We start from the raw sequence: 18,294 nt of genomic DNA, 5'->3' as shown, positions 1-18,294 counted from the left end.
TGATTTCAAAATGAATATGGAAAAGACAGCAGCTGTCACCATTGACTTGACTTGAAGGACAACTTCAGCTGTGCCTAGAAATTGAAAAAAACTGGCTGGCAATGCTTGTATACAGTTAAACTCAGGTGTGATGAAACAAGAGGATATCAACAAAAACATTGATACTTAAAGGGAGCAGATTCCTTAATAAACTTCATGAACATAACTTGACAATTGTGAAGATTTAAAACTCTGGGATGAGTATTACACTAATCCAGACAACCTTCAAGGGAAAGGAGTTGTTATTTTGGTAGTCCTACTAATAAATTTTTCAGACTTTTTCTAGTCACATAGCTCTTCCCTAAGATACTCTGTCACTATCTCAATTTCCCATTCTTCAGAATGGAACCACTTATATTACACTACCAGATGCAGTTCAAACTATTAGAAATGAAAAATCAAGAGATTCTATGGGATTATATTCCTGAGAATGTCCGTTCTGCTATCAAGTTATTTTTAATGTACACTTCTTTAAAGTTGCTTGTCATCAGGGACATAGCCCATTTCACGCAGTTCTCCAAATTGCAATGTCATCTTTTCAATCAGTAGTTACTTGTGCTAGAAAGAATCGACCTCTTTAACTAAGAGCTACTCAAAGACCAGACAAAATGCAAAGCAATGTAACAACCTAGTACTTGGCCTGACATAAACCTTCCAAAAAGAGCCACTGTTGTTGGAGCCAGGGAGGAGGAAAGAAGCTCACGTTTACAATACATGAGAAATTACCTTTCCAATGAGTATCATTTCATGCATATCCCTAATCTGGGAAAAGTCAGATCTCTCTACATCACAGGAGGAATTTCATATCCCCAAGGCCAGGCTATCTGCTGGATCTAACGAATACTGGGTAACCAGAGACACGGGATTAGAACAGAGCTGTTCTAAGCTGCTATTGTGCCAGTTTACTGGCAAAAGGCACTTTTCTTGTAAACTACACTGACAACCAGTGGTGCTGGATCCATTACCAGCAGGAATCATAGGAAAGCAATGCAATAACTTGTTCTCCCATTGAAACCAACTGGGACTATGGAAAGCTGATCCTGAGCTTTTGCAGCAAGCCAGTATGTTACCACATTAGCAAGGTTCTGATGCACATAAGCATCCATAGTTACAGCAGGAGAAACCAGAGCAGAGGGTAAAACAATGGTAAAGAAATGCAACTCATCTATGGATGCTCAGTTCTTCAGTATGACAGAAAAGAGGATAACTAACCAAACACAGATAAAAATAAAGTGAAAAATAGAACGGTGGGAATATTAAAGTGATTAGGAAACAGAATGCAAAAGAAATAAACTGTAAGAGAGATAAAAGAAGTTCATGGAGCAAAAAATAAGAAATGGAACATTTCTGAGTGTGCATAAACATTAATTATGGAGAATTCAGATTCCTTCAGCTCCAGATTTTTGTTAGCGATAACAGTGACTGATTCAGTCACAGATATTAAAAATTGAGAACTCAAACTCAGACAAAACTAACAAATTCCTGCCTCTGATTGGACTGGGTTGAGCGTATAAAGCTGGTAATTAATTTGGCTCTGAAAACTTTCATGGCTAAACACTGGCAAGAATGACTAGCTTGACAGCTTAGGGGTGATCCACAACCAGCTTGACTATCATTCCTCATTTAAATAGATAAACACAAGTAGATATCAAAATATCTGCAGCTTGACAAGTGAAACGCAGTTTTACAAAAAACTTCCAAGTGACTCAGAAAACATGTGTGAGTGTTGGCAATAAAATACGATTTCCATGTAGAATTAGTATTTGCAGTCCTCTGAACCCACAATAGAAATCATGTCAGACTACACACAGAAAGACATTGTTCAGCAGGCCATTTCTTAAAACACATAGAACATATCATGCACCCAATTTCTGCTATAACAAACAGGATTTACCTTTGGTTCAGCTTAGGAAAAATAGCAAACAAAGCCTCTCACTAAAACAAAACTGCTTCAAACTCTTACAAAGACAAAAAAAAAATTAGTTAGCTCTTAATCCAATGGCTTTGGCAGTACAAAAGAGAATGATTTGCAGTAAGGAGCCAGGCACACAAGCTCTGGAAGCTTCTATTTGCCACTCCTAGAGACTGCTGGCCTGACACAGGGGTTCTTAATATGTCCTTAATGACTCACCTTGATTAACTACAGCTGAGAGCAGAGCAATGAGCACCTGCACACTTCTCACAATTACACACTCATCCTAGCACCCCACTATTAAAAATGCAGGGTAGACAGAAAGTATAGTAGAATAATAGAACTAGAATAGTAAATAGCAGAATAGTAGAACTAGAGGTACTGCAGGGTGTGCTCTTATGACCATTTGTTTTATCTTTACTGCTTTCTGGTCCATACAGATTATTGGTGTTCCATAAAAAGCCTACCAAAGATATGCTGCACACATTCCCACACATGTAAGAAAACAAAAAATACAAAGAAATAGAGGCAATAAGAAAACTTCAAAGCTTAAGCACGTTTAATTTGGCTAGAAATGAAAATCATTGTGGCAAATGACACAAGATATTTTAATACTGTTTATCAAAAAAAAGAAAAGGTAAGATTTTAATCACATCAGGATCAGAGTACCTTCATACAAACAGTATGACGTGAATATGTAATTTCAACTCAGGGGTTCAGTTGCCTAAAAAGCAAGATCAGTTTACTGCTTCTGAGCTCTTCAACTTTTCACCATTGTGCAACTGCACTCCTCCCTGCTGTAGCCTCAAGAATTTTACCATAATAGGACACCTATGGACACACATAGTCATATAGGTACAAAAGCAAACATAACTGTTCTTTTATCTAAAATTTTGGGCCTGAGTATGAAATAAGAGTTTACCTTTAGACACTTCACATTTCCTTCTTAAAAGGAAGGCTTTCTTTCTAATGGAAGGTGGGCAAAATGACACACCTAAGTACTTTCAAGGACTCATCTTACTCATTTAATTCTGCAAAATTTGAAGGGGAAGAGAACATACAGGAAAGAATTTTTCAAATTTTGGTAACATATGGAGAACTCACTGAAACCCTCCAACCTAAATTCTGAAAAATATGTAAGATAATTACATCAGCTTTTCAAATAATGTTATTTTAGAATAATTCTATTTATACCAGTGCACACTCATAAAACAAACAAATATCTTTTTTCAGTGAGATATACATGAACAAATGCTTTAGCATCCCATCCCGAGCATTTAGCTCAACTTTTTAAATCTCCTTACCAGTAATATCAGCTGCAAAATATATTCACTTTCTTTCTGCCATGCCCAGCCGTTCTCCAGCTCCTTCTCCACCAGGGAGTTCTCACTGTGTGAGTGGAAAGGGAGGTGTTCTCCCAACAGGTAATTAATTGGCAGTGAGGGGGAATTTTCAGAGTGATTGCAAACACCTGAGTGGGAGGAACAGCTGTGGGGCTGCTGGCAGAACAGGTGGTTCTGCTCTCACCCCACACAGGCAGGGTTCAAATGACAAACTCCTAAGAGCTCTGCACTACCCTGGAAACTTAAAATTCTCACTAGAGGCAAAACTTAATGTCTCATGATGTTCTCTCACCTTGCCAGGGAGGCTCTTGGATGAGGGTTGCACCTTCTCTCAGCTGAAGGACAGAGGGAAGAGCAAAGAGGGTCTGGGCAGGAGGACACCCCCATGTCCAGAAGTCACACGCCCTCTTCCACTTTTCTTACCACTTTACTCTTTTCCATTGTAATTTATCTGTTGGGTGAAAAAATGGTATTGAGGGACTGAGGCAAATGATTTCAATACGTTCAGGAGAAAACAGAAAACTTAAAACCTCAGTTATAAGAACCATGTCAGAAAATAATTTTAAAAAAAAAAATTGGTCTTTATTTTGGAAAAATGCACAGTCAACCCCTCCTGACCTCAATAGTGTAATATTACAGTCAAAACTTGTGTCTCTGCTTTTTCAAGTTAATTCAGTTTATTTTGGAAAGTTCACAGCAAAAACCACATTCAGTTCTCTTGCATGTGGCTCAGACAAAATGTGCATTGCTTCAACACAGGCACAACAGGTAACCTTGAAAGTTTAAATAATGCCAATGATGAAGGAATTTATACCCGCTCATGATGCCGATTCAAAACTTCTGATAATCTATTGCTGTCCCCTCACAAATTAAAACTAGAAAATGAAACTAGAAAATGTATTTACAATGCAAAAAGGTCTAATAGAATTATTTTAAAGTGCACAGATATCTATATTTTATTTTAATGTATAATTTGAATAAGTACCACATTATAGGTATTTTTATACATTCTTTTGTCACATCAGTACCATCCTTTACAAATTTAAATTACCTGCAAAGATGAGGATAAAAAAAAAGTGATAAAATATTACTAGAAGCCAAAACTAACCATCAATCTAACACTAAATATATTCTTAGCATGCCAAAAACAATTTTATTTCTTCCTGTTGCATTTATTACCTCTTGAGTAGCTAGTTTTTCACTCCCTGAAGCTAAATATGAATCTAAGAAACCTGCACTACTTCCCAGGTTCAGCAAAAAGAATCAAAGGCATGCCATCATATTTTATATCCCAGTCTATGTTAAAGTGCCATAACTACTTTTATCTTCCTTATGAAAAGAAGGGAAATCAGACATTCTGACTATTTAATTTCTTACTACTCTGTATTTCTTCACACTTATGATTTACACACAAAATATTCTTGGATTGCTGCATTTTTAAATTATCCAAGGCAAGGAGACTTGGAGAAACAGATTGGATCTAGCCCTTCTAAATGATCAATATATTATTTTCCTTCTAGAAACTTGCATATGGACAAGAAACCACCTCACTGGCTATTTAAAAGTGAAACTGGTAATATTTAAAGACTTCCAGAGAAACAGATGGAAAAAAGGTTTAGTGAGGAAATATTTAATCAGAAAAGATTTGGCAAATTAATCTGTAAATGAATCCTTGCATGTGTGCTCTTTTCATTACAGGGCAGCAACATCCCTGCTGCCAATCATCTCTCAGCATTTTCAGTGCCAAAGTGCACCTTACCCCACAGTCACCTAATAAGAGATTTGGAGTGTGACTTTGATGTTCCAGACATGAATGATCTGAGGGTATGTGTCAAATCCTACAATTCAGTGAAGTGAGCAAGGAAAAAGAATAAATGTCAGCTTTTAACTGGCCTTATTGCTTGCCAGAAAACCCCCACCAGACTGTTTTTTCAAACCAGTTTATAATGGCCTAAATTCCCATCATAGCGATACCTTCCAAGCCCTCACCATAATGTTAGCTTTTGAGTATTTATAGCTCCAGTCTTTACATCACAGGCAAAGTATGCAGGGTCTTATACTTTGGCAAGCAGTGTCAGGAAACTCTATATTTGCTATAGTGCAGTAGCTTCAACAAATAATAAAACACAAGCCTTAAAAAAGCAAAGCTTCCCGTGTGTGGAACATCTTAATCTATTTCAGAAGAATTATACAACTAAGAAGTAATGATTTCACATTGGCAATTCTTTTTTCTCATCAGCTTCCAGGCATAGTCATAATTTATGTGGAATTCTGAATAGAAATCTAGACTGAAATGCCTGCTTGAAACTCTAGACAGCTTTTCTTTCCAGCCCTTCCTGAGCTTATAAAGTGGAACAGGTGTTACACTAACTGGACTTGTTCCTTTCCCCTTGAGGTAACTCTGTGCCACAAAGAAATAGAGAAGCTCTTGCCTACATTCCTCCAAGCGTATTAAAGACTTAACTTTGTACTTATTTGATAGATATAACATTAAATGACATTTAATTGCTGCCATATTTATTTATATTTTTTTACTGCCATTTACCACAGCTGCTTTCCATCCACTTCACACTGGAACATAATTATGCCTGTGACATCCCCTTCGGGAAACTTCCACTCATCACACCTATAGCATTAAAATAACAAATAAATCTGGGGAAGGTACAACATAGCTATTCCAAGACAAGCAGGTGGTTGTATGTCTAAATTCTTCCATTGTGACAGATGCATTTCATCACTTGTGTGTACTATATGAAAAAAAGATTTTTATATCCAGTTTTGAGAGACCTCTAAGGGGTTGAGTAAAAAATTGTATCCTTTCTAAACTTCCAGATCTTTAGGAAGGATGTTTTTTCTGCCTCCAAAGAATGCAATGTAATTATTTAAAATCCTGTTAGAATTTGTTTACACTGCTATAAAATTTGGTATGTTGGATACTCCTAGCCTGGTATGACTTTAAATAAACAGTACAGTTGCTGTATTTTCCCACCCAAATATTATACCTTATCTCTGGTATAAATGTAAATGTATGTTCATGTTGAAGAAGAACATCTACCATCTATGCATGTTCCTGGCACACAAAGACTGCCAGAGATGATCCAAATTTGCTGCCATTTTATCCTCATGCTCTTCAGAGAAAGGGATCCTCAGCTGATATGAATTGAATTTTCAAAGGTACAGGAGTGAATACTATAATTATTCATATCAGCCTCTATTCCTGTCCCTCTAGAATCCTTAATAGAGCTTTTTTTTATTATAAAGTTGTAAGTGTTCTTTGAAGTTTAAGTATGTTCAACTAATAGTTATTATTATTATTACCATAAATACATCATACCTGCAACTCCCAGCTATAGTGCTTAAAATAAGAAAGCACAGAGCCAAACAGGCATTAAAATGAGCAGTGCTTAATCTGTCTCAATACAGTTAAAGTACACTTGCAGCACACACTTTCTGGAATTATATGTTCTTAGCTCTTCTAGAGAATTCTTATTAGATGGAACTGGGAAACTTTAAAGTATTGGTATATTTACTTTAAAATCCAAGAGCCTGAGCAGCTCTGAATCACAGTTCTCCATCCTGTGGCCAGCTATGGGCTAATCATTCATACATTAACCTTATTTTGACTCACTACACTGACAGCAATGTGGAAATATGTGATTTGTGACATAAAGAAAGTTTAATCCATTAGAAGAAAACTAGTAAGTCAAGCACACCACATTGTGGGCTAAGACGTAAAAGGCTCTTTCCCATTAGAGTTTCATTCCTTTCTGAATCTAACCCTTCTTGCCAGCAATTGCCCACCCACATAGATTATAAAGGATTGTGTCAGCCTAAATCTTAATGTAAGTGTAAGGGAGAAAATTGGAAGTTTTCTGCTAGCTTCTGCATAAGGGCAAATTTCACCCAGAATGTAAATCAGATTTTTTATATGATTCATTTTGTTTCAGGCTATTACCTAATAATTTCTGATGTTGTCAGAAAGATTATGGAACAAAGAGATTTTGTCAGGGGGATAGCCTAAATGATTTCTTGAGGCCTCTTCCAACCCTATTTTTCTACATTCCTATAATTTTGGAAAGATGCTAAAATTTTCATACTGTAGCTGGAATCTGAACCAGAGTATTGCTTCACTACCCTGAATGGCAAATGTGGAGCCTGAACACCAGACCATCAAAGCTGAGCACTAAACTCCATGACATACAACAGAGGAAATGTTCCATCCAACTCCCCTGTGTCCTCACTGGAATTCTTGAAAATCCTGGCAGTGTTTCTCTTTTCAGACAATCCTGTTAATACTAGCAAATCATAAAAGTCCAAAGAATCATGCAGCAATCTGATTAGTAATATACTTTATACATTACACAGAGAGTAAAGAAAACAGAGAGTAGTAGAAACAGTGTTCTAATATGTGTATCCTTAGGGCTTGGACAGAGGAGAGGGAACTGAACTCCCAGAATTCCTGGGGTAACTTTGGGAAAATTACCCAAGCTGAGTCTAGAATGCTAATTTTGTTATTTTGGACTACTTCTGTGTCTTAGTCAATACACTTTCCTTCTCTGTGTTCCAAAACCATCCCAAAGCAGAGGCCACACCCTCTATACCTTGACCTTTCATGGAACCAGAGCCACAAGGAGTATCCTCACTGCTCATTCTTTCAGAGCAGCACTGGGCAGAGACATTTAAACTCCAAACCTGCAACAATCATAGATACCTTAATTTGAGAAATAGTGCTAATGAGACCTGTAGTAGAGCTGCTATAACAACACAACCATATCATTTCCAAGACATCAGCTGGTATTTCTAATAGCTTAATGCTGCATATTTCCATAAGACAACGTAGTAGAGCTACCTAGGGGTCTCAGGACTGTGTAATGTAACTAGATCCTTTATAGTCTAGTTGTCCATCTAACACAGGACTAGCACTCCCTTCTTTATAAAAAATGTAACTGAAATAAACATTCACAAAAAATATTGTGACACTCAGCTACAAAATTATTGGGAGTGAAGAGAGATACCCTAGAATGAAACAACTGGGATATAGTCATTAAATGAGTACCATTATTTTGAGCAGGATACCCATTCTGATATGGGTAAAACTAAACAAAGCAAAGCCAAGGGAATTCCATAGCAGTAGATAAGAGAGTGAAAAAGGTTCTCCACAAAAGTATTAAGAAGGCTTTCATCAACAGAAGATAAAATTATCACAGAGGGGATGCTGATTAGCCAGTCATTGCTGGTTTAGTGCACAATAAAGAATGGTCACAGGTAAAGCTGTATTACCTCTGCCTCAGACTCTGGAAGAAACAGAAGATGTTTTCATTCCAGGCTTATGTTTAACCTCCACACAACAAAACAATGCAGAAAAGTTTCTGAAGCTGAGTAAATCTAGAAAAAAGCCAAATCTAGAGAATGCAACATTTGGATCAAACTAGGTGCCCTATAACCATAGCTAAAGACACATGAATCCAAAAAATGTGGATTCATCAAATCGAAAAAGAGGGATGAAACAAAGGTATGGGGCTTTATATGAAGGCATACACCTCTAAGACGAGATAAAACACGCATCTCTGATTTCTGAGACTTCATAATGCAATATTAAAACTGCAGTGTTGTGAACAGATTGATAAAGCTCTGCTGGGATTGCTTACAGAGTGTAAATACACTGATATATATCAGAACCTATTTGCACTTCAAGATGTGTTTCTCTGCAGTGCAGACAGCTCTAATAAGTAAAGCAGCCCATCCCAGCTGACATACTTCGGCAATTCTAAACCACAATTATCCTTTTGTGTTATTGTTATGCGCATAAATAATTCTTAAAAAAAACTGTTGCAAAACACAAAATACTTCTTCCCAGAAGGAAAACTGTATAGTCAGAACATCTCATTGCTCTTCGAAAGAAGATAATTACGATTTATATGATGGGAACTTTCAGAACATACTGCATCAATCAAGTTCTGCATGAGTAATTATAACAATGTTTTGTAACATCATTAATTTTGTCTGCAGAACATGTCTCGGATTTCTGAAATACAAGATTTGTTCCCCAAAGGACATTAGCCCTCAGCATAAGTTCTTGGCTAATTTCTATGATTCTGCTGAGAACATCTGAGCAGTAAAGAACCATTTGTTTTCTGGGCTAGGATTTGGGTGTTGAGGTCACAGAAGGTACTGTCTGCAAGTTGGCTTTTTCCTTCTATGGCAATTGTTGTTTTGAAAGATTTCACAAAAGTGTCCAAGCTGTTTAGCTGTAGGAAGGCTCATATCAGTATGCACTGAAATTCCTTGTCCTTCCAGTGTGAAGCCAGCTCACTTCTTTATCTTTACTGCTTCTCAAATGAGAATCTATCTATTTCTCATGGCTATATATTCAGATTTCAAGCATTTTTGGTTTTTTATTTTTAATGTTAGTATGATAAAGAAAGGAATTAATTTCTCTTCAAAGTTAACAGGTTGAGATTAGTTTTACTGTTATAAAAAAGAACAAGATTAAGCCTTACCTTCAAAGGGCAGAAATTGGAAAAATGAGTCAAAGAACTAGTTTGTGACAGATCACATAAACTTAGAGTAGATTCAGAAATTATTACAAGGGTTCATATAAGAAATGATCTATCACACATTTCATAAAAATAATGCAAAGGAAAAGATAGACTTTAAAGTAAGGCCAGCAGTTGCCCAGATAAGACATATAGAGGAAAACAGATGTAGAACCAAAATGGGGAAGAGAGGACTAGAAATTAGACAAGGAACTAATTATTTGAACTGACAACATCTTCATGGGAGATACCAGAAATATGAGATGGTTGTCAGTAATGTGACTCTATGATAGGTTTTAAGCAAGACAGTCATGTAACAAAGCCTTCAGTTTTCTGAAACAAATCTGCTTTGCTTACTTTATATGGGTCTGCCTCACCACACAAGAGGTGTGGTCAGGCTTCCAGGATACTTGTGAAATTAAATTCCTTTTAAATGGGGAAACATTTAACGTCTTTGTAAATCACACCATTTTCAGTTAAACCAGTTCTGAATTAACAATTTCATCAGAGTTAACAAGCAACACGTTGCAAACCAAGAAACTTTTATTCCTATTCTTTTGTAAGGAATTTGAAACTGATCTGTTTCAAATGCAAAATGAGTCTGATGAGAGGGCAAGAATGAGATTTTGCCCAACCTGTTGGCAAGGAATTCAGTTTGAATATAATATTTTCTCACTCCCAGAAAATAAAATAATATACAACATTATTATTTTCCTCGATTTTTTGGTATTTCCTTACCTTCCCATCCAGTCACACCTGTTCTTTGTTTGTCCCCTACTATTGCACTACATCCCAAGGACATCCTATGGTGTATATGTGTGACAGCTCATTAGTATGAGTGAAAAATATTGATACATTTTTTACTTTATGCATTTCAGCCATAAATTGTGCTGATGACTAGCCTGATGATTCATTAGACATTCCTCTAATTAAGCATGATTTCTATTGCTTTCTTCCTGCTTGCTGTGTTTCAAATAGTCCAAATTTTTCTTGAGACAACATTAATACCTGGGGAACAGAACAGCATCCTTGCATTCTGTATGTCTTCAATCCTCCTATGCATCACAAAACAGAAAATAAGACTCTTGTGTAACTGAAAAATAATATACATATTATTATAAAAAATATACATTCCTATTTATTATAAAATAAATACACTCCTCATGGAAGAGTATGTCCTAATAAATGACAGTGACATAAAACCTGCTTCTGATGATGTGTAAGTCTTCTGTATTCCAACTCCATAAGGAATTCAGCTGTCTGCTTTTCTTAGGCAAGTTTGAACTTTAAGATTACTAGAGCAATATTTTAAGATAATATAAAGATGACCTTCTGAATGTAGGCAGCCTCCAGAATTCATACTGCCCTTCAAACTTCCACTTGCAGCAATTCCAGTGATAATCTACACTTCTGTTTGTAAACACCTCTTGCAGTAGTTTGACTGCAGCTACGTAAGAAAGACCTCTGATTTAGAAATACTTGTCCATGTTGCATGACTGTTACCAGAATAATTTAAGAGATAACTGAGATTTTCAAAAAGGAGAAAATTTCATATAGTCCTCACCATTTACCTTAAAGATAGAGTCTTGAGATTTGTATGCTGTAAAGTAGCTCATCAGTCTAAGCAAGAATATAAGAAATAACACCTGTGAACAGTCACAGGTTTAAGAGGTTTAAGTTTGTAAAATACACCTTCCCAGTGGAAGGGGTATGATGCCTCTCATAAAAAGTATTTAGACACCTAAACTTTGCAAACAACCCTGGTGTTTCTTAGATAGAAGGTTCATGCGTTCCCATTGAGTCCATTTGAGTTATTGAGAAGGAAAAAAAAATAAAAGGCGTCTTTTGGTGAAGTCTGACAAAGTTTCCCTAAATGCACATGAGTAGTCCACTAAGGCTGCATGACAACACTGTGGCAGCTGCAGGGTCAGCCTGGGATGGGTACTGTGGGTAACATCAGTGACCTCAAAATGCCTGAATCTGCAGACAGCAAAGGCACACACAGAGACAAATGAAGGGAAAGGATGATCTCAGAACTCAGTTTAGCCCATAGCGGACTTGGCCATCCCCTCTGCTTTGCCACTGACTGAACTATTCTCCTGAGCACAGAGCCATAGAAAAACTAGGGTAGAAGGAAGTCTGAGGATCATCTGGTTTTACCTTCTGCTACAAATAGGCCCTTAGGTTATGTTATCCAGGGCTCTATTCAGCTATGTCTGAAATATTTCCTGAGAGACAGTCCAGCAGTTCTCTGGGTAACCTGTTCTAGTGTCCAGCTGTCCTCATGAAGAAGAGTGACAAAAGAGCCTCCATCTTGCCTATTAATACCCCCCAGTACTGCAACATTGTGATAAGATTCTCTTCTCTGAGCATCCTTTTCTCTAGGTTCAAGAAACCAATTTCCTTCAATTTTTCTTCATTTTTCAAATTCTAGAACCCTCCAATCATCCTAGTAATTCCCTGTGGATCCTGCCTAGGTTTATAATGCCTCTTGAAACAGGGAGACCAAAGCTGGACAGTGTTCCATGTGTAGCCAAACAAGTGGTTGAGCAGAGCATAATAATCACACCACTTAATACCTTTGTTACACTTTGCTGACACAGCCCAGGCCATGGATGTGTGGATGTGTACAGCAGAGACTTAACTACGTGTAACTATGTTTACATATATAAAAATTCCAGAAATGGTATCTTGACATTCCCAGTCTGGCCTATTCCTTACTTGGTCTGTGGAAAGCAGTTTTATTTTTTGGTCTCCATGGCAATTCAGGTTGTTTTTAATTAGAAGGTTGTTACAGTATCTCCAGGCTGAATTGTGCAATAGTAAAGGAAATCAACTTTGAAAATATAAAAGGCTTGTGTTGAGTAGATTAAAAAAATAGTCCTTTTTACAAAAAATAATTTTCTCCCTGTCCTAAATTATAGTTGGTTTGGGTCTACTTATTCTATATGAATTTTACCTCACAGTTTTGTAGGCAAACCACACAAAAATTACATCAATATATCTATCCAGTGCATTGAACATCTTACCCAGGGCTTGAATAAAACATATGCACAAACTAAGGGGAAAGATTTTTATCCTTTTAGAACTAGTTTTGGATCAGTTGCAAGCAATGTTTATCTCACAAATTACACTGGTAAGTGAAGGAGCAGGCCACAGTGACCTATTTCTAAAGGAGCATTTGTGCTACCATGGTAATCCTAAATAATTTCCTTTCACACTTAGTGACTAGTTGTTGATGCTGTACAACCTGGAACAGCAGCAGCAAAGTGTAGGAGACTTAGACCAGAATTCAGTACAAGATATGGTTAGGATATTAACTCAGAGGCTGAACCCAGACAGAACTTCTAGTAATCTCCTAGACCACTGGATTTATAGAAACCTATTGTAAAGCCTAGTAACACAGAGAAAGAAATCCCTTCACACAGCACAGCCAAAAGTATGTAAAATGTGTCCTTGGCACATGCAATCCTTTCAATTTCAGTACATCCTGAAGCAGATGGAAGCTCTCCTGATGAGACTTTTCCTTCCTCTGCATAGGAGTCCCTCATATCAAAATAGAGTTGCTTCTTTCCTGTCACTCATTGTTCTGGCCCTGCGGGGTTAGGAGATCATTTTGCAGAGCTGGGCATCTCTTTAATTAAAGATATCCTTTCAGGAGATAGCTCTACAGCATCTTCACAAGTGCTAGACTGGGTGGGGTTGGATCAGATATGGCTGATTTTAAAGAGCATTTCTCCTTCAGAACAGCACTGTGGCATGTAAAAGGAATGCATTTCAAGCTATTGCAGCTTTTGTAGGCATGCAACTACTAACACTACTGAATTGTGAAAGTTTTATTTTGCTGATAGTCATATAAACATCTACTGTAAGTCATATACTTTGACAGGAAGAACTACGAGCTTACACTTAAAAATCTGTATTTAAATAAACATAAAAGCTGGAACTGTAAATCTAAGAACTCCCCTACAGATAATAGATAGTCTTTTTAAGTGCTTGCTCAATCTTTGCCTTTAATATTTATGCTTAAATCTGCATTCCACAATTTTATAACTGTCTTTTTCCTATACATAATTAACAGATTTCCTTTTAAATAACCTAACCTTAGTTGGAAGGTAGATTCTATTAATTTACTAGTTTAGACTTTTCTGAATTTAAGTGACTGGTTTGAAAGACAGCTGTCTCAGCCAGAGAAACTGGTCAAACAGAAATTTAACATGTACCACAAGACTGATTTTTTGGGTGACTTTACTAAAGATTCTCTGAAGAGCTGGTCAAATTCAAAATACCAATGTTACCATAATTAAAAGTTTCTTACTGCTGGAGTTTGATGCAGAATCATTAATCTCTCCAGGATTACTCAAAAGACATCTCAGAATCCCAAGGAATCTGCTTTTGAATTTTGTGCCTTTATAAAAAGGCACCTGAAAAAAACAACACCACAGACCAAAGCAGAACTCAGCCAGCTTTGGTTGTGGTGGCAAATATTTTTGCAAAGTGGCATTATTTAATTAGGAAATTTAATCAGAAAGAGAATGTATGGCTTAATACCTAGTTGTGCAACAAAAAGTACAGCCCATTTTTTGTGTCGCATTTTAAGATAAAAATGGCTTGAAAATGCTGAGGCTTTGCTGAGCAATCTAATTGCATGTCTTTAATTAGCATAGATGCTAACTTCACAATACAGGTCCTCAGGACAAAGCCTGTCTTAAAAAAAACCATACTCTTGTCCTTTATTGAGAATGCTGATCTGCTGTGTAAGGAATCTGCACAGGATTTAACATCTCAAATAATTACATATAATGACATCTAATATTTTACACAATGACATCCACTGACAGTCACATTTGAAAAGCATGATGCTATTATAGAAATTAAGATAATTAGAAAAATTAGAAGAAAACCTTTAAAATATTCTGAGTCTGTTAACTGCTAGGCATTATCTTCAGTACAATAAAAAAGAGAAGGCGGTGGAGAACATACTGCTGAAAAAACAAAATGTAGATGGCTGTCATTTAGGTCAAAGACTAATTCTTCATTGACTGGCTTCCACAGAAGTATAAACCTATATACCTAAATAATATTACATAGTTCTCTATCAGTGACATTTAAAATTGGCTGTTGTAAGATAAATATATACCTGATATCCTTGGTGAGGGCTTTGCATGTGTAGCTTTGAATTTCAAACACAAATGGGCATCAAAAAAGCTGTGGAAGAATAGGGGGAACCCACTTTTCATTTAGTACCAACCAAACAAACCATTTCTATGACCAACACAAGTACATGGAAGTAGTAGTTGCCTTAGAGCAGGCAAAGAGCAGTAGCTGAACAAGATTATAACCCTATTTGCAATTATTTCACATACAGTGCAGGTATTTTCTTTGGATCAGCTGTGAGTCAGTTCTCTGTGTCCAGACATGCAGGGTAGAAAAGAGGGGCAAACAAAATCTGTGCCCCTTTTTTGATCCTGAAATATTTCCAAAAAATGAACCTTAAGAAAACAGTGCATGCATCTGGATTATTTCAAAGTCTAATTAACCAAGCTTGAATCTCCTGGGAGTATATTTTCAGGTCCCTTAGAAAAAATAAGACAAAGGTTTTAGCAGATACTGTTAAAAACCACCAACACCTAATGAGAACAACATTTTTATTCCATTCCTAAAGCTTATCAAACTCATAAACTAGAATACAGGAAGAATTTACTCCCTGTGTATTGGTTTAGAGAAACTATAGTTATTACTCACTGTCCATTCTACATGCTAAGTGTTATTTTAACATAAATTGTTAACGGCTTCTTGAAAATGCCTCAAAGTTTATATTGTCTTTCTAGTTTAAGAGAAGGTACTAAGGAGGCTGAAGAGAGAATAGATATCATCTGAAGTCAATGAAATCTACAGATATGCTCTCCTTAAAGTTGTAAGAGATGTATTTCATAGGGCACTTCAAGGAATTAAAAGGACACATTTGGGTACTTAGTGATATTAATGTTTGAACTTTACATTGGTAGAGAAACCTACTGTACATAAATGATATAATTAATTGCATGGCTCATTAAGCAAAGAATCTGAAATATTAGCAGCTAAATTGTCAAGGAAAATGATCTACCAGAAACAAAGTCTTTCAGTTACATTCATCCAACACAGGTTGCACTGTATGTGACTCAGGAGCAGATGGACTCTGCTGCTGCTGATAAACAGAACATTTGAAACACAGGATAAAGACTTCCTGCACCTTTCTAAAGCAAAAGAATTCTTCTCAGAAGCCAGCACTTTCTCAGATCATCACTGGCTCCTGGTGAGTAGTCCAGAGCATTTACACTCCAAGGGACTCCCACAGTCCCACAGAAAGCATGAACAGCTGGCTCAAGGCTCTGGACAGCCTTCAAGATAAACCCTGAGTACAGTTCTGAGCCAGCACCAGTAAACAAGTGTAGGGGGAAGGGGACAGAGGGGCAGCTTGGCATGTGTACAGGTCACTGCACAAGCCCAGGCATAACAAGCACCATTCATACCAAAACTCATAACACAACTCAACACAAGCTGATCTTCTGACACAGTTGTTTCCTCTGCCTTACTCATTCTTTTCAAGAAAAGAAACAGACTTTCATAAGTTAGATAGGGGTTTTCTTCCCAATCATTTTGAACCAACAACCAAGATAAATGACTCACTATTTTCAAAGACAGAAACTTGTTTGAGACTATGGAAGATATGCAGTGAAAACCCTTCTATTGCCTCTTCAGCCATCCTTAACATTTTTACTTCAATGTGCTGAAGACCAATAGAGAAAAAGGCACCAGCCTAGGGAATACACAAGAGCAGGCAAGGGTGGTGTCAGCAGCTCTGTTCTGTGCAGGACAGATGTGCTGACAGATGCAAAGTGACTTTCCAGCAGCAGGGATACTCCATTTGCTTGTACTTACTGGAGATAAAATGCTGGCTCCAAAACCTAACCTTGTGTGAGATCTAATAGTCATAATATACAACAGTCCAAATTTAGGGAACTATATTATTTACACCACAAAGAAAAAAAAATCTGAAATCATTTGCCTGTCTGGTAGAATTATCTAGCCTTGAGGAAAATTCATACCAGCCAGCGAAAAAGAATTGCATCATACACATCACAAATCAATTAGCTGAACTGTTGCTTATCTGACTTTGAGGCAGCTTTCAAGCTGCTGTAGTAGGTCTTGAACAACAACAGTGAGTGGAATTTTGCTTCTTTTTTTTTTCCCTTCTTATGGGAATTGGTGCATTTTTATGCCACTTGCATTGCCCTTATGGGGTCTTCTTTCTGGTAGAGCTCTAATGAAAAAATATTAAAATGAAGAGCTGCTAGAAATGATCATATTACAAATTTTTAGGTCTAGTATTATAATTCAAATGTGGTATTATGAAGAAAAGTCTTAATGAACAAAAACTGTTTGGATCAATTTTCTGCAATTGTGAATAAAAATTACTGTAAAAAAAAGATGCACACATAGAAATGATGAAAAATGCAGTTTAGAAATTTCTGTATGTTGACAATCAATAGCCTGTTCTAAAATCACCTTTAAAAGTTCCTTGAACCTCTTAGAAAGTATAATGCAATAACTTCATAAGAAAGACACCAAAGTCCATATAGTACAACTGACTTCCATAAAGATTTCTGATTGAACATCAGGAGCAAGTGTTTGAGCAAGGAAAGCTCTTCTAAATTCAGAAGCCTCCTCTTGTGTCTGCTGCAGCCTAACACAATTGCTGCCAGATGTAGTTGCTGGGGCAAAAAAAAACCACTGAAACAAGCAGGTGCTGGTGTTAGAGTGAAGTGTAAAATTGTCCAGGAAAATGCGTGGAAGGAAGGCGAATGTCTCTGAGGGAGATGGAGCAACATTCAGATTTGCCTTTCACTCTGTGAGATTCAAGCATATTCATCTAAATGGTTGCAGGGCTTGGTTGTATAAACGTTTAGTCTGAAAAGAACTTCTGAAGTGTCTCTCATGACTAATACCCAGATTCCAGTTTTGTATCATGTCTTATGCCAATCATAAAAAAATAAAAGAATATTCTGTAATACTCTTCATTCCATGTTCCCAGAAGAGACATTAAACTGACTCTAATAATAACTTACTCATTCAGTCTCTCATCTGTTATATAATGTAAAAGTATTTTATACAAATATGTGATCAATGTGGCCACCAAACAGGCAAGGACAGGGGGGTGAGTACTTGAAGCAGCCTTTCAAGTCACTGAAGTTGTCAGACAAGATAAGCAGAACGATCTCCTTGCTATACAAGAAGGATGACCACCAAAACCAAAAACAAGGTGAGCAACACCCCTTTTGGGAGGGAGAGGGCATTAGCATAAAATTATCCCACACAGTCAAATAAAATCAGAGAAGGAAGCAATTATCACCTTGATGTTAGATATTAAGAACCACAAAGGATTTAATCAATAGTCTTAACTATATAGCATCAGCTCTGTAGT

General features: G+C 36.8%; 1 long non-coding RNA gene across 5 annotated transcripts in view; it reads right to left on the bottom strand.

Moving 5' to 3' along the window:
• The window catches only part of LOC146434437 (uncharacterized), a 127,925-nt gene that overhangs the window by 94,942 nt on the left and 14,689 nt on the right, over window positions 1–18,294 (bottom strand). For 4 of the 5 annotated variants that reach the window (XR_014853382.1, XR_014853379.1, XR_014853381.1 and 1 more), the window contains exon 1: window positions 3,256–3,344. The exons of the other annotated variant lie outside the window; for it this stretch is intronic. This is a non-coding gene — a long non-coding RNA (uncharacterized LOC146434437). Of the gene's footprint in view, window positions 1–3,255; window positions 3,345–18,294 lie in introns of those variants that run through there. 5 annotated transcript variants of the gene reach the window in all.

This window comes from Lichenostomus cassidix, chromosome 7, assembly GCF_008360975.1.
Source record: "Lichenostomus cassidix isolate B80296 chromosome 7, HeHo_3.0, whole genome shotgun sequence".
NCBI classification, from domain to species: Eukaryota; Metazoa; Chordata; class Aves; order Passeriformes; family Meliphagidae; genus Lichenostomus; species Lichenostomus cassidix.
This window is presented reverse-complemented; position numbering and strand designations above follow the sequence as displayed.